The following is a 21,755-nucleotide window of genomic DNA, read 5'->3' as shown; positions in this document are numbered from 1 at the left end:
TTGGTTTTTAAAAATATAAGATGCTGAAATGAGACATGATTTTTAAAATTTTACTTTTTCTTTCTTTTTTTTTTTTTAACTGTCAGATGGGTAATGGTTGAAGTTGTAACAAGGTTTGAGGGAGGCACATCTCACACGTGGGTGTGAACACCCAATCATCATGCTTATGAACCACAAAAGGATCATGAGTTTTTTTTTGTTTTTGTTTGTTTTACTTAAAAAAAAAAAAAAAAGAGAGACAGGGTCTGATGTTGCCCCGGCTGGTCTGAACTCCTGAGCTCAAGGAATCCTCCCGCTTCAGCCTCTCAAAGTACTGCGATTACAGGCGTGAGCCACCCTGACCTGGCCTGTTTTGTTTTGAGACAGGGTCTCACTCTGTCACCCAGGCTGGAGTATGGTGGCACAATTATGGCTCACTGCAGCCTCAACCTCGGGGGGCTCAAGTGATCCTCCCACCTTAGCCTCCCAAGTAGTTGGGACTACATAGGTATACCACCATGCCTGGCTAATTTTTTTATTTTATTCTTGTAAAGATGAAGTCTCACTGTGTTGCCCAGGCTGGTCTCAAAACTCCTGGGCTCAAGCAATCCTACCCCCATTGGCTTCCAAAGTGCTGAGATTATAGGCAGGAGCCCCTGTACCCGGCCATGTCAGGGTTTTATAAAAGATAAAATTGGTAGAAGCAAAAGTCATCTGTGTGGATACACATTTTATTCCACTGAATTGTATCATCTCTTGACAGATAAAATACCTTTCCCCTTGGCATTTAAAGATCAAAAGCCTTTTCCTCCAAACTAGCTTTGGACTCAATGTAAAATGTTAGACTTTTTTCTACTTAGCTGACTTAATTTGAGAAGGCCATTATTAACCATGTTTCAAAAATGATTTAAGTTCCATGGCTCATGCCTGTAATCCCAGCACTTTGAAAGGCTGAGGTGGTTCGACTGCTTGAGCCCAGTTCAAGACCAGCCTGGGCAACATGGCGAAAACCCATCTCTACAAAAAATACAAAAATTAGCCGAGTGTGGTGGTGCACACCTATGTAATCCCTACCCAGCTACTCAGAAGGCTTAGGTGGGAGCATCACTTGAACCCGGGAGCTTGAGGGTACAGTGAGTCATAATCACACCACTGCACTCCAGCCAGGCAACACAGTGAGATCCTGTCTCAAACCAGCCCAGGTGACATAGTGAGATCCTGTCTCAAAAAATAAAAAATAAAAAGATTTAAGAAAACTCTAGACTGGGTGCAGTTACATGCCTCTAACCCCAGCAGTTTGGAAGGCTGAGGCAACTTAAGGCCAACTTAAGGAGTCCAAGAACAGCCTGGGCAACATAGCTAGACTCTGTTGCTACAATTAAAATAAGAACAAAAATTATGTTATTTTCTCTAAAATATACAAACATACATTTGGTTATGTGTATATTTAACTAGGAATATCTTGACGGGGTTCCTTTTGAAAATTCTGTCGCTGGGTGTGGTGGCTCACGCCTGTTATCCCAGCACTTTGGGAGGCCAAGGCGGGTGGATCACCTGAGGTCAGAAGTTCGAGAGCAGCCTGGCTAACGTGGTGAAAATACATGAATTACAAATACAAATACTCTCCTAAAAATACAAAAATTAGCCGGGCGTGGTGGCGGGTGCCTGTAATCCCAGTTACTCAGGAGGCCGAAGCAGGGGAATCGCTTGAACCCGGGAGGCAGAGGTTGCAGTGAGCCGAGATTGCACCACTACGTTCCAGCCTGGACAACAGAGTGAGACTGTCTCAGAAAAAAAAAAAAGAAAAAAAATTGTTTCATTTTCTAGCACAATCATTCCTTTAAAAAAAAAAAAGAATTTTATGATGGAAATTTTTTTGTACTATCCAGACTAAGTATGAAGAAAATAACCTTTGTTATAACCCTTTTCAGTATTTAAAAATCAGAAATTAAAATGAATTATTAAAAAGATGGGAGAATTAGTTCACCAAAGATAAATATTAAAAGGTAATATAAGCAATAACTAAAGAAAAGTGACTCATCAAGTTAATGTAATTAGTAAGAAAGGAAGATTGCATCTTGACAGTGTATTAGTGATGCGGTTGGTATGGTATAGTTAAAGTATTAAATTAACCAGAGTCATATTTAACCTTCATTTATATCCAAAAACTTGAGTATAGATGAATGAGTCACTGGTAATTACAGCATAGCATTCAAAAAGGAACTGAGCGTTCCTAAAATTCAAGTATCTTTAGAATAAATACAGCTTGGAATGGAATGAAAAAGAACAGGAATATTAGATTTTTTCTAACCTTACAATCATTCTCTAGATTTTTACATATACTCCCTTCCACCCACCATGGGTAGTATTTCCTGATTCTCCTAGAAAGTTTTCTCTAAATTCTTGCCAATGTAGCCTTTAAAAAAAATAAAAATAAAAAGTCAAGTTTTCTCTAAAAAAAGAATTAGAAATATATTTCAAGATTGATTCACCCAGAGAAATAAAATAATAAAAGGCTAAATTAGTAGGTTGTACTTGCTTCCTAAATGATATATTAATAGCTTTAAATATCTATATATTTGAAAGAAAGTAGCTAGAGGAAAAACAAACTAAGAAGAAAGGAAATACTAAAGATAGAAGCAAAATTAATGACATTGAAAACAGATGAACAATACATTTAACAAAGCCACAGTCGATTATTTGAGGAGATTAATAAGCCCCTAGCAAAACTGTAAGAAAAAAAAGATAAAACACAAATTATTCCTATCAGTAACAAACTAGGAGATATTATTATAGGTCTTACAGATATCTTACAGATAACCTAAAAGGATAATAAGGGCCAGGTGCTGTGGTTCACACCTGTAATCCCAGCACTTTGGGAGGCTGAGGCAGGCAGATCACCTGATGTCGGGAGTTCAAGACCAGCCTGACCAACATGCAGAAACCTGTCTCTACTGAAAATACAAAAATTAGCCAGGCGTGGTGGCGCATGCCTGTAATCCTAGCTACTCAGGAGGCTGAGACAGGAGAATCACTTGAACCCAGGAGGCGGAGGTTGTGGTGAGCTGAAATCGTGCCATTGCACTCCAGCCTAGGCAACAAGAGCAAAACTCCATCTCAAAAAAACAAAAACACAAAACAAAACAAAAAAGGATAATAAGGAAATACTATGAACAACTTTAAACCAATAGATGAAATCAACACATTCCTTGAGAAATAGAACTTACTAAAATGTACACGATGAAACAGAAAACTTGAGTAGCCCTATATCAAAGAAATGTGTTATTAAAAAAAAATCTTTCTACAGGCCCAGCTACTTGAGAGGCTAAGACAGGAGGATCACTTGAGCTCAGGAATTTGAGTTCAGCCTGGGCAACAAGGTGAGACCCCATCTCAAAAAAAAAAAAAAATCTCCAAATAAAACTTTAGGTCCAGACTGCTTTATTCGTGAGTTCTATCAAACATTTAAGAAAGAAAAACCTCCAATTCTATGCAAACTTTCGGAAAATAAAAGAAAAAGGGAACACTTCCCTTCTACCTCTTTTTATGACGACAGTATCGCCACAATACCAAAACTGGCCAAAGACATTTCAAGAAAAGAAAGTGACTACCTAAATACATCATGAACATAGATGCAAAATCACTGAACTATTAGCTAATTGAATCCAGCAATATGCATTATGACTCAATACAGTTTATCTCAGAATGCAAGGTTATTTTTGCATTTAAAGTCAATTGTTACAATCACTATATTACCAGAAGAAAAATTTTGAAGTTAATATATGGAGATGGAAAAACAAAAATTCAAATGGTGCTAAAGGCCTACAAGTGAAAAGTTGTGTCTTTCTGCTCATTCCCTGCCCCTCAGTCCCCCTGTTTTCTCCCCAGAGGAAACCACTGTTATCAGTTTCCTATGCATCCTTCCAGAAATTACCTATCATATACTGACATGTACGCCTTCCCCAACAGCACACACAAATGGGGGAATACAGTACACACTTCACATATCTGGAAGATTGGCCCAGGTCAGTACAGATACCCCAGTCTCTTTTTGGCAGACCATAATTGATTTCATTTGCCTTGTAGTAATGGAAATGACAGTGATTTCCAGTTTGGGGCTATTGCAGATGATGGCCAGGTATGGTGGCTCATGCCTATAATCCTAGCACTTTGGGAGGCTAAGGCAGGAGGATTGCTTGAGCCCAGGAGTTCGTGACCAGTCTGGGCAACATAGTAGGACACCATCTCTATAAAAAAAATTTAAAAAGTAGCCAGGCTGGGTGGTATGCTCCTGTAGTCTCAGCTATTTGGGAGATTACTTACCCTAAAATAAGACATAAAACCTTATTTTAAAGAATTCCCATCAAATTTAACCTACAGATATGCGCTCATTCAAGCACTGAGATACTCACTGCATCATCATTTGGGTGTTTTGGGTTGGTTGGTTGGTTGTTTTTTGAGACAGGGTCTCCCTCTGTCACCAGGCTAGAGTGCAGTGGTGCAATTTTGGCTCACTGCAGCCTCTGCCTTCCGGCCTCAAACGATCCTCCCACCTCAGCCTCCCTGGGAGCTGGGACTACAGGCATGCGCCACCAAACCCAGATAATTTTTTTATTTTTAGTAGATACAGGGTCTTGCCATGTTGCCCAGGCTGGTCTTGAACTCCTGGGCTCAAGCTATCCTCCTGCCTCAGCCTCCCAAAATGCTGGGACTACAGGTGTGAGCCACCGCACGCAGCTCCCTTGCGAAGTCTAATTCCTAGTTAAGGCCGGGCGCGGTGGCTCACGCTTGTAATCCCAGCGCTTTGGGAGGCTGAGGTGGGCGGATCACGAGGTCAGGAGATTGAGACCACGGTGAAACCCTGTCTCTACTAAAAATACAAAAAATTAGCTGGGCGTGGTTGTGGGCACCTGTAGTCCCAGCTATTCGGAGAGGCTGAGGCAGGAGAATGGCGTGAACCTGGGAGGCGGAGCTTGCAGTGAGCCGAGATCGCGCCACTGCACTCCAGCCTGGGTGACAGAGCGAGACTCCGTCTCAAAAAAAAAAAAAAAAAAAAAAAAAATTACTAGTCATGGCTCAGCAGTGGCTCAAGGATGCCCACCTCTGTTTCTTTCCACCTTGCAACAGCCCCAGAAAAGCAACAAAAAGGACAATATCCTCCAATTAAAAACTTCCTGAAGCTGGCTGAGGCAGAGGACTCCTTGAGCCCAGGAGTTTGAGACCAACCAGGGCAACATAGGGAGACCCCGTTCTCCACCTCAAAAAAACTAAGTCGACTTTTGAAATAGACCCAATTCTTTAAATAAGATCCCAGAATCTTCAGCTAGAAATAAGCTTAGAGATGATTTCCTGTTATTTTAAAAAGGAAGAAACTGAGGACCAGAGAGGGGAAGTGACTTGCTCCTGGCCACATAGCCAGTCCATCCAGGTTTCTGATTTCCAGACAAGACTCCTTTATGGCTTCTCTCTCCATAGCTGCTGAGCTAATGGGCCTGTGTGGCTTGCCCAAGTCTCTCTGGCTCTCACATCTCCCGCCTGCTCAGTAGTCAGGAAGGAGGGACTGAAAGGAGGGTAAAGTGAGGCCCCACACCAGGTGAGAGGGTACCCTGAGAGTAGTTCTTGGGGAGGACACAGGAAGGCACTTAGCTAAAATGAAGGTTTGGGCTAAACACTGCATTTCACTTACTCAGAGACTTTGGACAGGTAGTGTTGCAAACCCCTCTGGAGTTCTTTCCTAGACCTGAGCTCACGTGTGTGACAGCTTGGCATGGTGAGCAGGAAGCCAGTGATAGCTGTGTTAACAGATGGCCTGAGCCCCAGAGAAACTATGTGTGAGCGTGGGCGGGGCAAGGGCTGGGAGTCCATGTTGCTTGAGCTGGCCTGCAGGGAGGCCCTCCAGGCTTTTTAGGAGTAGTAGAGGATGGGGAGGGGGCTTCCTTAGGAGATGGTGGGGCCTCAGGAGTCCTGTGTCCTGCCCACTTGCAGGGAGCTCCCCAAGCCTGCCTGACACTAGAGCTCTGGGCAGCTCCTTTTCGGGCCCAGCTCATGTTCCTTTCTGGGGGACATGCCCTGGCTGGATGGTAACTGAAGACCCCCATCTCCTGTTAGAGATGGAAACTGACCGATAGCTTTTAGCAGGGCCCCTGCCTGGAAGCAAGAGGTGAATTCTGGGAAGGGATTTGCAGTTCCCTAAACTCACTTCTGTTTGCCTAGGGGCCCTCAGACCTGCCCTCCGCCCTGCCTGAGAAAGCTCAGCCTCCAGCCCCACCTCCTTTAGCTGGATAACTTATCTTCACAAAGTCAGCCCAGTCATAACCTTCTCTGGGAGATTGTCCCTGAGCCTCTGATCAAAGAGCCTCTGACTCCCAAAACTCCCTGTACTTCCCCTTAGAATTTAGCCCCACATACTGAAATAGTTGGTTTGCGTTTGTGTGTGTGTGTGTGTGTGTAGTTAAGTTTTATAAATCTTCTATATGTGTCTTTGTTGTTTTAGAGACAGGGTCTTGCTCAGTCGCCCAGTCTGGAGTGCAGTGGTGTGATCTCGGCTCTCTGCAGCCTTGACCTCCCAGGCTCAAGCGATCCTCCCACCTCAGCTTCCTTCGTAGCTAGGACTACAGGCTCACACCACCATACCTGGTTCATTTTCTAATTTTTTGTAGAGATGGAGGTCTCCCTATGTTGCTCAGGCTGGTATGGAACTCCTGGGCTCAAACAATCTGCCCGCTTCAGCCTCACAAAATGCTGGGATTACAGGTATGAGCCACCGTGCCCAGACATCCCAGATGTGTTTGAAAAGAACATGTATTCTCCAGCTGTAGGGTGCAGTGTACTATGCAGGGCCCTCATATTAAGCTTCTAAATTCTATTGTTCAAATCTTTTCTTTTTTAAAATTTTTTTATTTTTTGAGACTGAATCTCACTCTGTCGCCCAGGCTGGAGTACAGTAGCACAATCTCAGCTCACTGCAACCTCCGCCTCCAGGGTTCAAGCGATTCTCTTTCCTCAGCCTCCTGAGTAGCTGGGATTACAGGTGCCTGCCACCATGACCGGCTACTTTTCATATTTTTAGTAGAGATGGGATTTCTCCATGTTGGCCAGGCTGGTCTCGAACTCCTGACCTCAGGTGATCCACCCGTCTCAGCCTCCCAAAGTACTGGGATTACAGGCATGAGCCACCACACCTGCCCTCTTTTTTTCTTACTGATTGTTTGTCATTGTTGTTGTTGTTGGAGGTACTTAGGATTTTATTTTTATTTCTCACATCTCTTCCATCTGGCCGTTTATTGGTATCCTTTAAATTTTCCTTTGTAATAAATCAGGAATAATAAGTAAGCATTCCCTGGGTTTGTGAGTCATTCTAACAAATTATTGTAATTGCCTGATAAGTGCACAGACAAAATCAATTCACTGAGACTGAGGTATTGCAGTAAACGGAGTTATTACTCAAATCAGTCTCCTGACTTTTTGTTGTTGTTATTGTTGACTTGATGTGTAAATTACTGGGAGAGGTGTATTAAAGTCTCCTAAAGTTGAACTTGTCCATTCCTCCTTGCAGGATTGTCAATGTTTGCACTGTAAATTTTGAAGCTGTCTTATTAGATGCATGTAGGCTTTTGTTATGTCTTATCTAATTGTGCCTTTTATCAATGTGTCCCCTATTTCTAATGAGAGCCCGATTCTCACCACCCCCCTCAACTTATTTCATGTATGTTTTCCTTTGAAAAATTTAAAGGACTGCATGGATAAACCACAATTTAACTTTTTGTCTATTATTGGACATTGTTTCTAATTTTTCATTTTTATAAACCACACTGAAGTGAGCATCTTTGTATGCAATTGTTTCCTCCTCTGGGTAGATTCCTTGTAGTGGAATTACAAAGTTAGGCTGTATGAATATTTTAAAGACTTTTCATATATGTTGTTCCTTCATGGCTGTTGATGAAATTAGAATTTTTGGTGCCTATGTCACCAAATTGGCTCCTGTTGAGCTATCTGTTCCCAAAATCCCTCAGTGTTTTTGACTTGGTCTTTTTTTTTTGTCCCTCACCCAATATGTGTGCACTTGGCAGACATTCTGTGTCATTTGGGACTTGCATTATTCCTCTTACAATTTAATCCGTTAGATTGGGCCCGTCCCTCCAAACTGTCAGTCTCTCCCAGCCTCTGATCAGCAGAGTGTCGGCCATGATGCAGGGGCCGTGTCTTCTGTAGCTTTGCTCCAGTTATGGAAATGGTGAGAACAGAACTCCATGGCAAACCACTGGAAACAAGCCCATGGGGATATCAAGTTCTTTTTCAATGAGGCCAATAGTTAATAGTTTATTAAACATTTACTATGCACTAGGCACTACATATATGTTAACTCATTTGATTGTTACAACAAACCCCAAAAGTAGATATTATGGTCTCTATTTTAAGATATGGGAATTGAAATTCAGGGAGAGGAAGTCTGTCCAACTGGTCACCCTGCTCCTGGGTGAGCAGATCAGGATTTCAACCTCTCAGACTTGGGTTTTGGTCCGGAACCCAAATGGCCAGCCCTGTTCTACAGGAATCTACCACCAGGTGGCGGTAGAGCCAATGGGCCCAGGAACAACCTCTGTGAGCTCTGAAATTAGCCACAAAACTGCCTTTTTTTTCCTACAGAAAGTAGCACTGACTTTTATTGACAGTAACTAAAACTAGATTATTCAATAAAATAAATATTAACCTAACAGGCACATTCCTCTGGGTAAAACGATAATAAATTAAGCAGACCTTTGAACTTGGACCTTTCAAGCCTAGATTTCATCAATATAATTCCTCAGGTGAAAATCTCTTTTTCTAAGTCACCCACACTTGGGCAATTCTCCCTGATTTTCTGCCCATTCTTTGCTGCCTCTGCCCTCTGCACTAGCACACTCCTAGCAGTAATCAAAGCTATAGGAAGACCTTCAACTGGGAAAGCGTATCAGAATTTGAGGCAAGGAATTTAGAGAGTGGGATGTTGGTGGGCAGTGAATGGCCCCCAGGAGACTTGAATATACCCTTCTAGGGGGCATAGGCGGGCATTCCTGGTTCTGGAGAGAATCTCAGATTCACCATCTACCCAGGCATCCTTTAATCTTCCAGCTTGGGAAGAAAATGCCTCTTTCTTTTCTTCAATCTCCCAATCACATTTTGAGATTTTTCTGCCCCACTTTAGAAAAAAAAAAAAAAAAAAAAGCTTTTATTTTTTAAACCCTTCCCCTTTCCTTTTTTTAGCGTTCCTGTACAAACACTGGTGCTTTGCTCGTCCATTTTCCCCTCTTGCTGGGCAGTATCTTTTTCAAACCATTTGAACATACATTCAAATTGTTTCACCATGTTGTGGGTATTGTATTTCAATAGAATTGGAATATGAAAAGGCCTTTTTTTTTTCTTTTTTTGAGACAGCATCTCGCTCTGTCACCCAGGCTAGGGTGTGGTGGCAGGATCATAGCTCACTGCAGCCTCCACCTCCTGGGCTCAAGCCATCCTTCTGCCTCAGCTTCCTGAGTAGCTGGGACTACAGGCACGCACCACCACACCTGGCTAGTTTAGTTCATTTTTTGTAGAGATGGGGTTTCACTATATTGCCGAGGCTGGTCTCGACTTCAAGCAGTCCTCTTCCCTCAGCCTCCCAAAGCACTGGGATTATAGATGTGAGCCACCATGCCCAGCAATTGAAAAGGACTTTTAAAACATCCTACCATGTTTTGGTTCTCACTGGATGGACCAGTGTTTCCCTCTAGCCCTCCCCCAGCAGTGTCCCAGGCATGAGTTGACTGCCTCCCAGTGCCCTGTCCTCACACTGAAGGGAGGGTCCCTCTGCTCCATGCACAAAGGTGAGCTCCTGACTGGCACCAGAGTTAGGGACCTCCAGGTGGGGCTGGTCCTGGAACAGTAGCCAGGAGTGAGGCTCTAGGCTGTGAATCAGGGGATCCTGAAGTCACATTCAGGCCTGGTTGGACTCCTGGCTCCACCTCTTACAAGTTCCTTGACTTGTCAGTTACTTACCTTTACTGAGCCTCAGATTCAGGACAAAGTGTGGATAGCACCTGCTTTGCAGAAATATTATATTAGATACAACTGGCCAGGTGCGGTGGCTCACACTTGTAATCCCAGACTTTGGGAGGCTGAGGCAGGCGGATCACTTGAGGTCAGGAGTTCGAGACCAGCCTGGCCAACATGGTGAAACCCCATCTCTGCTAAAAATACAAAAAATTAGCTGGGCGTGGTGGCGCATGCCTGTAGTCCCAGCTACTCTGGAGGCTGAGGCAGGAGAATCACTTGAATCCGGGAGGTGGAAGTTGCAGTATGCCAAAATTGTGTCACTGCACTCCAGCCTGGGTGACAGAGCAAGACTCTGTCTCAAAAAAAAAAAAAAAAAAAAAAAAAAGAAATGTTATATTTGATACAATAATGACAATAATGCATGTCAAGTGTGCCTGGTAGGTATGTGCTAGATAAATAACATTGGCTATTGTTCAATTAAGTAAGGGATCTGGGACATCTCACAGAATCATGGAATGTTATTATTGGTGGTCCCATAAGATCATAGGCTAGTTCTCTTAAATAACCAAATAACTTGCTTTACCCACTTGAATGAAAACAACAAATTATTTTTTAAGGTCTAAAGAAGTGACTCCATGTTCCCAACACACTAATTATTTAAAATGTCCTTTTTACAAGGAGTGGTCTCTGTTAAAAAAAAAAAAAAAAAAAGTCCTCCCTGGAACTCCTCCCATAGTCAATCTAAGGACCCCTGGGTGCTTCCTAGTCATGGTTACTTCACCTCCCTGAGAAGAAACAAAGAGGCCTAAAAGGCCACTCTCTGTCGTGGCTGCAGCCAACAAGCAGTTGGTCAATAGTGCACCATGTCCAATTGGGAACTGTCTTGAGGGCAGGGACCTTGTCTCCGCAGGAAACTTCCAGGCTACTGAGGCCTGCCTCTCATGCCACAGTAGTTTCTCGGGGCTCAAAATGGGGACAAGGATTCCTCTGCACAGTTATAGTTAGCCTAGACCTAGCCTGGGCTCCATGGCCACAGAGTTTTGGAGACTGAGCTCTTTGAACTCATGCACACACAGTGGGTCACAAGCCAGGCTCCGACCAGCTTGGGCCAGTTCTCCCCATTGTTAGGTAACTAGAGCACCCTAATGGCGCTGGTTCCGGGTTCTTCTTCCTCAATGCAAGCCCGCCAAAGGAAAAACCAATCAGAGAGAGGTGTTTTTCCCGCCTCGCTCTAAGCCCCACCCCAACCAATCACAAACATCCACGCAGCCCTCCTGGGCATAAAAGAAGCAAACCCCCCACCGCTCTCTCTCTCTCTCCTGCCCAGCCCAGCCTGCTGCCTCCAATAAAGATCTCTTGGCCGAGCCGGTGTGCCATGGTCTTAAGTCTGAGAGTCACTCTTTCATTGGTGCCGTGACTCGGATTGGGACTCCCCGCCTCCGGCGGGACCCCAGTTCCCCTCAGACTCAGACCAGGCCCCGGCCGGCCTTCGCCCAATTTCCCGTCCGCCGAACAGTGCATCCACTACCGGCTCCTGTTTGGTAAGTCCCCTTCCGTAGTCTGCCGCCTAGTCCTATACTGTGGCGACAGACTCCTGCTTCCCCTCTTCGACCCGCAGGAAACGGAGTTTTCTCCCTCTCCTCCTTGCCCCTCCGGCCTGAGCCTCCGCCCCAAGCCTCCGCCCCGCGCCATACTGTTGGCTACATACAAAAATCTTGGTACCAAGTGGCTCACGGTCCCTCGGCCATGCTGTTGGCCCTTCAGTCCCTTCACCTTGGTGACGACCACGAAGGCCCTGAACCTGATTACAGTGTTCGGCTAACTAGGGGACGCCCTCTTAGCCCTCACTGCCTCTCCGTCCATGGGAGGCTCCGCATCCCTGCTGGCCGACTCTCCCCTAAAATGCCTTTCAGACAATCTGGCTACCCTAGGCCTTGCTGCTGACCTTAAACCCAAGCGCCTAATCAAATTCTGCTGTATCAAATTCATGCATGGCCAACCTACCCCTTAGACAACCAAAATGAATGGCCCCTTATGGGACCCTAGACCCTGAAATTCCCCAGGGCCCTTACAATGATTGTGCGCACAGGAGATTGGGCAGAGATCCCCCATGTTCCTAACTTCTCCTATTAGACGATAAGCCTCACCTCTTTCTGTCCCTGTTAACCCTAACCACAAGTGTCATGGCTGGCCTCCACTCCAAAAGCCTTTCCCAACCCTCTCCCCTTCCTACTTCCGATTTTAACCCTGCTGACAAACCGCCGCCATATCACCATCCCCAACTCGCCCCTCCGCCACCGCGCCGCCGCCAACAACCCCAGCCCTACCCATCGGAGCGCAGGCAGTCCCCGACCACAATCCTGGCTGCAATTATAACTCCCAAGATGGTGTCACAGCCCGAGACCACTTTGCCACCTGTTTAATAACAGGTCTCCGGAAGGCAGCTCAAAAGGCAGTCAATTTTGATAAACTCCACAAAATCATCCAAGAAAAACATGAAAACCCGTCCGCCTTCCTCGCCCGCCTTACACAGGCACTCCAACAATACACCAGCACGGACCCTAAAGCCCCCGACAGCAGACAACTTCTCATGTTCCATTTCTTCGCACAAAGCTTCCCAGACATTCGGGCCAAACTAAAAGGCTAGACAGAGGTCCCTTTACCCCGCAGACCAAGATCCTCGCTACCGTGTTCAAGGTCTACCACAACCGTGACAAGCAGGCAAGGAGGCAAAAGTGCCAAATGTTGGCTCAGGCCTTCAAGGCCCCAACCCAACCTGTCAGACGCCCTGCCTCTATGTCCACTCACCGCCGACCCCCTGGACCCTGCTTTAAGTGTGGGAACAAAAGTCATTGGGCTCGTGAGTGTCCTAATCCCAGGCCACCCAAACGACCGTGCCCCAAGTGCCAACAATCCGGCCACTGGGCGACCGACTGCCCCAGCTCCCTCGGGGGAGCTGGGCCAGACCCCGTCCTAAAGCCGATCTCATTAAGTTGGCAGCCTACGACTGACGGGGCCCTAGGACCCCTTCCCGACACACACCATCACCACGCAGGAGCCCAGGGTGCCTCTTGCAGTGAGTAGGCATCTTGTCATTCCCCTCCTACTTCCTCGGTTCTGCAGGAGTGTTGGGGCGCTGTCTCCACCTCTGGCCCTCCCATAGTCGGGGTAGGAGGCCAGACCATGCGGTCAAAGACCACCCCACCCCTAGCATGCTCTTTCTCTGGTCATCTCTTTTCTCACAAGTTCCTAGTTATGCCCCAGTGTCCCCTTCCTTTATTAGGTAGAGACATCCTCTCCAAATTTGGGGCAGCTATTACATTCAACCCCACAGTGCTCCCAGACTCCACCTCTCTCCTCGCTGTAATCTCCAGTCCCCCAGACCCGCCCAGCTCTCTGCCGCCTCTGCCGGCCTCCGTTAACCCCACAGTTTGGGATGTAACCACCCCTTCCCTAGCTCACTGCACACCCATTAACATTTCCCTAAAAAACCCCAACCACTTCCCTAGTCAACCTCAGTATCCTCTTCCGGCTACTAGCCTCAGAGGCCTGCAGCCCCTCATTTCTGAACTCTTACAGAAAGGATTCCTCAGGCCTACACACTCTCTGTTCAACAATCCCATACTGGCAGTAAAAAAAACCAACGGAAAATTTCGCCTGGTTCAAGATCTACGTCTCATCAGTGACGCTGTCAGGCCTATCCACCCACTAGTTCCTAACCCTACACCCTCCTCTCCTCTATTCCGCCTGACACAACACATTTTTCTGTCATAGACCTTAAAGATGCCTTCTTTACCATCCCCCTCTCCCCACAAGCTCAGGATCTTTTCGCCTTCACCTGGACAGATCCAGACACTCAACAATCACAACAACTCACCTGGACAGTCCTTCCCCAAGGGTTTTGAGACAGCCCCCACATCTTTGGACAAACCCTAGCTGCAGATCTCAGGTTACTGCAACTACCTCAGTCCACCCTCCTGCAATACGTGGACGACCTTCTCCTTTGTAGTCCTTCTCTAGCAGTCTCCCAGACTGACACCGTATCTCTCCTCAACTTTCTGGCAGACAAAGGATATCGAGTATCTCCACTCAAAGTCCAACTCTCCTCCCCCCAGGTGATCTATTTAGGGGTCCTCCTGTCCCACAACTCCAAGGCCATAACCCTAGACCGAAAATGTTTTATACGGAGCCTCCCAGTTCCCAAAACCAGACAGGAACTTCTTTCGTTCCTTGGGTTAGCAGGGTATTTCAGAACATGGATTCCTAACTACTCTTTCTTAGCAAAGCCCCTCTATGACTTGGCCCACAGAGCCCCGTCCGAACCCCTAGACACTGCTGTTACTCAACCCTTCCAGGCCCTCCAAAAGGCACTTCTCAAGGCCCCCAGCCTACATCTTCCAGATCTCCAGAAACCCTTCACCCTATACCTACATGAACAAAAGGGACTGGCCCTAGGTGTCTTAGGTCAGTTGCAAGGGCCTTCATTTGCTGCCATTGCATACTTGTCCAAACAATTAGATCCCACAGTCAAAGGCTGGCCTCCATGCCTCCGCGCCCTGGCGGCAGCCTACCTTTTACTCAAGGAGTCCAAAATACTCACCTTTGGGGCAAACACAGTCATTGCCTCCCCTCACCACCTTAAAGATCTCCTCACATATAGAAGCCCACAAACCCTTCCCCCTTGCCGTATACTCTCTCTGTTAGTCTCCTTTCTGCACGATCCAACTATCTCCTTCCAGGCACGTGCCCCCCTCAACCTGGCCACTCTCCTGCCAGTCAACCATGACCTCCCCCAACACAATTGTAATGAAATTCTGGAATCTCTCCTTCCTTGCCCATCTCACATCAGCGAAGGACCCTTACCCCACTCTGATCACACCTGGTTCACAGATGGCAGCTCCTTCATATCACGAGGCCAACACCTCGCGGGATACGCTGTGGTCTCACTGACCAAAACCATTGAGGCCAAGCCTCTGCCGCCACATACCACCAACCAACAGGCAGAGCTAATTGCGGCTACCCGTGCCTTTGAACTGGCGCAGATCATACACTCACACTCTACACAGACTCCAAATATGTTTTTCACATTCTGCTCTCTCACGCCGCCATCTGGAGAGAGAGAGGATTACTCACGACCAAAGGAAACTCAGTCACCAATGCCTCTCTCATCTCCCACCTCCTTAAAGCCTCACTACTCCCTTCAAAGGTTGGCATTGTCCACTGCAAAAGCCACCAGACCGATTCTTCACCAATCACTCAAGGTAACAACAAAGCCGATCATCAGGCCCGAAGAGCAGCCCTCTCTAGTCTCCCTCCCACCTTTTTAGCAACACTCTCAAGCCCACTCGACCCTTCCCCCTCCATCGTCTCTAGACATACCCTCCTCACTCATCTACATTCCATTTTTCACACTAGCCCCCAGGCTCTTAAAACCTTCCTGTCTTCCTTTTTCACGCTAACACCCTCTGATCTTCAGTTCCTTCAAGACCTCACCTCCAACTGCACTATTTGCCAGAGGACAAACCAAAACACGCCCTTAAAACCCCGCCCCTTTCCAACCCACCAGGCCAGAGGACATATCCCTGGTAGCATTTACCCTAGCAATGCATGCTCCTACCCAGTGCAGACCCTTACCATCACCCGCACTTATAAAACCCCTCCCAAAATCTCGCTTCCCGGCATCTCCTGCAACATCTCTCAAGCCGCCGAAGACCTCCTCCAGCAGCTAGACTCCTCCTCCGTTTCCATCTCAGTACAGCAGTCCTGGCTCTTACTTCTACAGGAAGGAATCCAACTGTTAAACGCCTCTAATATCTCTCCCTCCAACTGCTTCCTATGTGCCAGCCTTGATAAACTGCCGCTTATTGCTGTTCCTGTCGCCCTCCCAAACACTACCAACACTTCTGATCATTCACCACCCCCAAACACCCCCTTAATATCCGGTGTTCCCCTCTTCAATACGTCCCAGGCCATTACCTGCTACACAGACTCCCCTGAATCCTTTTCCTTCTGCAATACCTCCACCTCCTACCCTAACTCTTCCGCCCCCAATGGATACTACTTCTAGTGTAACCACACTCTTTACAAAACAATCAATTCCTCCATCAATACCACCTGCTTCCCCGTCACACTCCTGCCACAACTTACCCTCCTCTCCCTTTCTGAAGGGACCACCGCCTTCAACCTTAACCACCCTCCCATAAATCAGGCCCCAAGAAAAAGACGGGCTGTCTTTATACCTGCCATCCTTGGCCTCTCCCTTGCAACCTCCCTTCTAGGCTCCGCTCTAAGGGCCACCTCTCCCGGATACGGAGTCTCACAGGTTAAGGAATTAAAGATACGCCTAGAATCCACTATTGAACAAACTGCGCAGTCACTAGCTGCCCTGCAGCGACAAATCACCTCTTTAGCCGGAGTAGTCCTCCAAAACCGCAGAGCCCTAGACTTCCTGACAGCTGAAAAAGGAGGCACATGCATTTTCCTCCAAGAAAGCTGTTGTTACTTTATTAATGAGTCCCAGGTTGTCGAGACTAACATAAAAAATCTTAATGACATAAGACAAAAACTCCTCGAAACGAATACAGGCTTCTCACTTTGGGACACTCTAAAAATGCCTCTTTTAGCTTGGGTCCTACCATTTCTCGGACCCCTCCTAGGAATAGCGGCCTTTCGTAACCTCCTGCCCTGCCTAATAAAGTTCATGCAACAACAAATCTCCTCCTTATCTAACCAGACTTTTAACCAGCTTCTCATCAGGCACTACCAACTCCTAGCAACTGAAGAAGACGACCAGGACTCACCTACCCATGGCCTCCACCTCCAGGACCTGTAATTTCTTAGATTTCCTCCAGGCCCTCCAAGAAGATACGTGGCTCATAGCAGATCCTTCCCTGCCATACAGATAGCTTGCGTCCATAGATGACCTCTACTTACAAGGGACATTTTAGACTTCACACCCCGGGAAGTGTTCACCTTCAGCGCTGTCTTCTTTGGCCTCCTGCTGTTGCTCTGCCCCTACAGTCCTCCAATATCCCTTCCCCACGACGCCCCCATTCAGCAGGAAGTAGCCAGACGAACAGCGACGCCCACCTCTCCACTTCTTAAAAAACAAAAAAGGGAGTAATGTTAGGTAACTAGAGCACCCTAATGGCACTGGTTCCAGGTTCTTCTTCCTCAATGCAAGCTCGCCAAAGGAAAAACCAATCAGAGGAGTTTTTCCCCCGCCTCGCTCTAAGCCCCACCCCAACCAATCACAAACATCCACGCAGCCCTCCTGGGCATAAAAGAAGCAACCCGCCCCCCCGCTGCTCTCGCTCGCTCTCTCTCTCCTGTCCAGCCCAGCCTGCTGCCTCCAATAAAGATCTCTTGGCCGAGCCGGTGTGCCGTGGTCTTAAGTCTGAGAGTCACTCTTTCACCCATGATTCAGGAGAAGGAGCTCCAAGAACTCTTGGCATCACCTTGAAGTGAGAGGCTGTCCCTCACTGCAGTTGCCAGCAAAAACCAAAATGGCCACTCAGTGATGCCACAAGTCTCCCTGCTAACTAAACAGAACCAGCTCACCCCAGGCCAGAGCTGCTTCCTGCCCTCCCAGCACCTCCAATTCCCAAAGCCCCAAAGCGGGTCCTTCCTCTCCTGTCCCAAGGGCCGTCTCATTTCCTGTCCTGATTCCTCTTCCCAGCAGGGCCTCCCATTTCCCTGAGGAGAAACCACCCTCCTGTTACCCTCATAGGTATTTAGATGAGAAAACTGAAGCCTGAGAGAGGAAAGGTAACTTTGCCAAATGCATGCAGCTAGTTAGCAGGTGAAACCACATGTCTTGACACCCACTTTATGCACTTTACCAACCACAGGGGGCCCAGATTCAAATACAGATATTGGGAGGAAGAGGTAGGGGTCAGGGGTCAGACAGGTGGGTGAAATCAGGGTGTTGAGGAGAGTGGTGCTGGCAGCTGAGTGAGTCTGCCATTGGTAACGAGCAGAAATGAGTGAGGGCCAATGCCCGCGGGATGCTGGGTTTTCATTTTAGAAGGAACTTCCCTTACGAGCTGTGCAATTAGGTGCTCAATGAATCAGAAATACTTTTTTGAGGATTAGAAGGAAATACCCAGTGCCGGCCCACAGGCTGTAGGGCTGTTTAAAAACGAAAACCAAAACCATAAAGTCTGGGGGCTGTGAATTTCACTCATTTGCATGTGAGCTGCCATTTGTAGATTCTCTTTTAGAGCACTAACTAGGTTCACATAAAATTAAATTAACTAATTAACGCAAATGTCTGCAACTGCTCTCAGGATGATCACTCACCGAGGGAGCACCCCTAGCAACTTTCAGACCAGGTTCTCCTTTTCCCGGACAGCTGCGTAAATGTGGGGCTACAAAAAGCACAAAGACGAACATGAACTCAGCAACGCCATCTCAGAAGCCAGAGACCCTATCAGTGCTGACCTTGCTAAGGCCTGACCCCTCGCTCCCGGCAAATCTTAGACAATTTCCTAGGATACTCTTTCCTTATTGGAACGGGGAGCGGCGTAGAATACCTGCATCAAGATGCTTGGGTACAGGTGAGCAATGAGGGAATTTACTACGACTTGAAACTGGAGTGTCTCGGGGTTGCAGGGTCAGGCAATCCAGCTGCCCAGGGCATTTCATCATAGACTCTGAGAGAAGAAATCTAGAGAAGAGAGCTGTTGCTTGAGGTGCCAGCTCCTTCCACCTGCAGGCGGTGAATCTTTAAGTGTGGTACTCCAAGTGTGGTACTGGGCCAGCAGAATCTGCTCCACCTGGGATCTTGTTAGAAAGGTAAATGCTCAGCCCCAACCAGACCTGCTGACTCAGAAATGGGGTGGGGCCCAGTGCTCTGCGTTTTAACAAGCACTCTGGGTGATTTGGATGCAGGCTCCAGTTTGAGAATTTCTGCCCTAAGGCATCCTGGGGCTGTAGTATTAACAATAATAGTTTTGTGGCTAAGGGTGTGGACTTTCTGCAGACAGATCTGTAATCCCAATACTGGCTTTGCTATGGGCGGGTCTTGGGTGAGACCAAGGGTGCAGACTGGAAGGAGGCCCATGCTGTCTGGGTCACACAGACAGATGGGTACCCGACAGCGAGGGCCTCACCTGTCTCATCCCAGTCCCAGCCCTGTCTTCCTACTGGAGAGGTGTGTAACCTTGGACCCCACAGAACTAAGGTCTGGTTCTGTTGTTCTGCAGGTGGGGCCTGGGAATGTGCATTTTAAGAGCTCCCCAGTTACTCTGATGGTCAGGCAACCTTGGAAATTGCTGAGTTAACCTCTCTGAATCTCCGTTTTCTAACTTGTAAAAAGGGTAACTTGTAAAAAGGGGTATCTGTAAAGCCCTAATTAGGGAAAAGGAATCAGGCTGGCAGGATCAGGGGAAAGCAAAAAGAAAAAGCAGATAAGCTATGAGTCTGCCTTTCTTCATGGTCCAGGACACATAGCCCTCCTGTGCAGATAACTCACAATCTTGCTGCAGCCAACTATCACCAGACACCTGCAAGTTAGCTCACTGCAACGTTGGTGTTATTAGCACTGCACAGCCCTCTTCAGCACACAGCACAAGCACCATCCTGTAAAGTCTGCAGCAAGCCTTTATCTCCTTGCAGTCAGCTCCTCTCTCGCTAACTTGCCCATTGCTTTCTTGCAACATATTTTCATACTTTCTCTAACAAATCTGTCTTTCTTTACCTACAACTGACTTGGTAAATTCTTCTTGCTGCCCACACCGCCAGCCCAGATAGTCACTGATCTGCGAAAGTAACAACCCCCCGGGAGTTGTTTTGGGGTTAAATAAAATAGTGAATGTACAGCATTTAGCGTTGTTCCACAGTGATTGCAAGGGAGCAAGAACCAGTGGGCTGGGGGAGGTTCCCAAACACTGGTGGGATCTCGCCCCCAGCTAGTGCCTGGGCTGTTGATACCACCATCATGAGAAGAAATTCAAGGATGAGTCAGAAAATAGTGAAAATACAGAGATACATTGCAAAGTGAAGGTACACAGTCAAGAAAGGGGAGTGTGGGCAGACTCGAAAGGGTCACACTAGGAGGTTTGGGATTTCTACCTTTATGGGTTTCTTTAACCAAGGGGTGGAATATTCATGAAAATTCCTGGAAAAAGGTGGAGATTTCTTGAAACTGTGGTGCCACCCATTTTTATACTAAATAGGAATGTTCTGGGAACTGTCATGGCACTGGTGGGTGTCTGATTTGTATGTTAATGAGCAGATAATGAGGTTCCAGGAACAATCTAGGTCAAATCCAGCACCATGTTGGGTCCAGTCAGTCTTAGCCAGCTTGGTCCACATGCTGGTTTTCAGTGTTTTATCAGTCCCTAGCTTCTGCAGCTATTTCAACAGTTTCCTTTTGGTTAGTCATGTGAAATTGCTGCCTGGAGTTTTCTCCTCTCCTGCAACCACCCTGTATTATAACTTTCTCAGGAGGAATTCCCTGGGTTGTAGTGTGGGGCTGCCAAAAGGGTCTGGGTTCATCCCAGCATTTTTGTGATCTTGATCCACCTTAGCCTTTCAGCCTGTGGGCAAGTAGGCGTGAGGGGTTGACCACCCTTCTCTTACTGGGAATCTGGTTTCAGATTCCTATGGTAGGCCGTGGGATGGTCTGAGGCCTCTGCAGAAGAGGAGCTTCAAGTTGTCTGACCTAGTGACATTCTACAGAGGTCTGGGGATACAGTGCAGGCTGTCCACTGAGCCCAGGCAGGAAAGTCAGTGTTGCTGTTGACTCGAAACATGAGTCAAAATGAAAGCAGAGAGAGAGCAAACATTTGTGGAATACCAGCTCAGCACAGATTCGCTCACGCTCTTCATTTCATTGAACTCTCCTAACAATCTGTGAAGTAGGTTATAGTTATTTATTATCATCCTCCACATTTTACAGATGAAGACACTGAGGTTCAGAGTGGCTCACCTGCTCCAAAGCCAGGTTCTTTGCCTTACACTGGTGGTGTTCAAAGTGTGTTCTGCAGAACCAACGGCATTTATGTCATTTTAGGGGTCACTATGGGAGGCAGGAAAGAGTCCCCAGGTCTCTTCAACTGGGGCATAGCCTCTGGCTAGTTTAAGCCTTCAAATAAAATTCTGCCAGGATTTTTCAGTATTGAAAAACATTTTGAAAAATTATTGCTCTGTGCAATACGTCTTCTGCCTGAAGTCTAGTCAATCCTGGACTCAGTGTCACATGATCTGAACATGAGGTTCTTGGGACTTCAGATTTAACTGAGGACTAATGTGAAAGATATTTGACATTTAAGTGATCATGAAACAGAGTTCCCAAACCTCCTACATTTTTTTTTAATAAATAGAGATGAGGTCTTGCTATGTTGCCCAGTCTGGTCTAAAACTCCTGGGCTCAAGTGATCCTCCTGCCTCGACCTCCCAAAGTGCTGGGATTACAGGCGTGAGCCACCATGCCGAGCCAATACACTTTAAATTTTAAAAAGAAAATTTAAAGAACCAGTTCCACATCCTTTGTACTTTTGCATATCGGGGATATAAAAAGGCAGTAGACTGTGGAGAGAGAGAATGCCTTGCAAAGAGATTTCCTTGGAGAGATCTGTGGCCATGCTGAATCCCCTGTTCCTCCTAGTGGGAAGGAAGGGAGGTGCTATCTACTGTGCCTAAAACCTAGTGGGAAAGGCTTCCAAGTGTCAACTGAAAAATGGAGGTTCATACATTTGGAAAGGAGAATTTCATTTCTCGTAAAGTGTTGCAGCCTGCAGGGTGGCCATGTTGACAGG

The 21,755-nt window shown here is 46.9% G+C and overlaps 1 non-coding gene across 1 annotated transcript; it reads right to left on the bottom strand.

Annotated features, from left to right (window-relative positions):
- Positions 1-80: 80 nt before the first annotated feature.
- Positions 81-183, bottom strand: LOC115832207. The gene has a single exon (XR_004027642.1). It is a non-coding gene; the product is annotated as a small nucleolar RNA U13 (small nucleolar RNA).
- Positions 184-21,755: the final 21,572 nt, after the last annotated feature.

The sequence above is a fragment of the Nomascus leucogenys genome, chromosome 21, assembly GCF_006542625.1.
Source record: "Nomascus leucogenys isolate Asia chromosome 21, Asia_NLE_v1, whole genome shotgun sequence".
Lineage (NCBI taxonomy): Eukaryota > Metazoa > Chordata > Mammalia > Primates > Hylobatidae > Nomascus > Nomascus leucogenys.
This window is presented reverse-complemented; position numbering and strand designations above follow the sequence as displayed.